Below are 1761 nucleotides of genomic sequence, written 5' to 3'. Positions count from 1 at the left end.
TTCCCAGTCTGGTGGTGTGCTTTTCACCTGAGACCTGGATCAGTTTTACCAGAGGCAGCCAGGGAGCTGCTCTGTGCCAGACCCTTGGAAAGGTGACATGAGAGGCGCTGGGCAGCCAGGGGAGCCACCCAACATGAACTCCTTGCCTCTGCAGCAGTTCCAGCTTTAGCCCCAGCTCTGGTGCTCCTTGCTCTGGGCTGCTGCCCTTCCAGGCTGAGTGCCTGGCTGGGATGCTGCTCCATGCCCCCTGTGCCAGAGCCCCTCCTGCCCTGTGCCTTCCAAGGTGCCATCTTAACTGCAGCAGTCCACCACAACAGCCTTCTCTTGGGTTCCGGCTTCTTCCTGCCATGGCTCAAAAAATCCCCCTCAAGACCACATTTCTCAGCAGGGTGTGTGTCTTCCTTCCCTTCCAGCCCTTCCTGCCATCCTTAGAGTATTTCCAGTCCCTGACCTTCTCATCCCACAGCTCAGTTTTCCAAAGCCAGGCTGCTGAGCAGGCTCAGGGTGTCACTAGCACACCTCCAGCAAAGCACCCTGCCACTGCAGGATACCCCGGTTCTGGGGCTCACTGCTTCCAGCCCATGGCACGTTACACATATTTTCAAGTTAAAATCACACTGGCTTCTCCCCCTCCCCATGCTCCTTCCCCCCCAGGTTTGAGGGCCCATTTCCCCTTCCCTGCTCGCAGCACCAGCACACAGGCATTTGCGAGGATCACAGCCTGTTCCCATCACACACGCACACAAGGAGAGGAGCTGGCACGGGCATGGCAACAGGGAGCCTGTGCCAGCTGGCAGGGGCCTGGCTGGCACAGCAGGGAGGGGAGCTGCACCTCAGGAGAGATTTAGGTGCTGCTGGGGCAGTTTGCTGTCCCAGGTGTGCTGCAGCCACGGCTGTGCATCGCTCTGGGAAGGTAACACTGTCCTTGTCGCCATTTCCCGCTCCCCAAAGCCAAAGGACAGGACTAGGTCCTGCACCGCTGCACAGTGGGCACAGCCCTGGCTCGTGCCAGCCTTTGGGGGAGAGCTCTGCCTTCCAAAATGAACCCAATTAACAGCATCACTGTGGCTCTCCCAAAATTGCCCAGAACCCCTCCTGGCCTCCTTGTGCTGCCTGGAGCCGGCCAAGCCACAGTGCCGACTCGGCAAGCCCAGGGAAGCAAACACCTGTAGAGGCAGGACTCAGTCTCTCTCGCTGCAAGGCAGCTTTCCTGCTCCCCAGTCCCAAACATAGGCATGCCCCAGCCCCCGTGGGCTGCAGAAGGAGACAGACACATTTTATTTCCTTGGTGCTGTGCACAAACCCACCTCAATTCCCTTGTGTCAGGCAACTCCACCTCAACAAGACTCAGACACAAAGCTTGTCCCTGGTCCAGGTGAGACACCTCTGCAGTGTCCTGCTGTCTGTCTGTCCTGGCACAGGCCCTGGACACTTGTGGGCACCTCTCTGGCTGCGGCACCCGGCAACATCCCCTTGTTTTTGCTCCTCCCTGGAAGCGAGTGCAGCAGTTGTCCCCTCCTGCCCCACCCTGCGTGGCCCCCATCACCTTCAGCAGCAGGCTGATTTCTATGCTGCTCCCACTGTTGGAACACAGGGTCATACTGGAGTGCTGCCAGGGCTTCTTGTTTCCCACAGGAAAAGATTCCCTGATGCCCTTGACTCCTCACATCCATGTGACCTTCCCACAAACTTCCCAGCACCCCAGTGCTTCACATCACAGACCTGCCCAAGATGCCAACACAGGGTCTGTGCTCCCATGGG

The sequence above is a fragment of the Coloeus monedula genome (assembly GCF_965178545.1).
Source record: "Coloeus monedula genome assembly, chromosome: 5".
Taxonomy (NCBI): Eukaryota; Metazoa; Chordata; class Aves; order Passeriformes; family Corvidae; genus Coloeus; species Coloeus monedula.
This window is presented reverse-complemented; position numbering follows the sequence as displayed.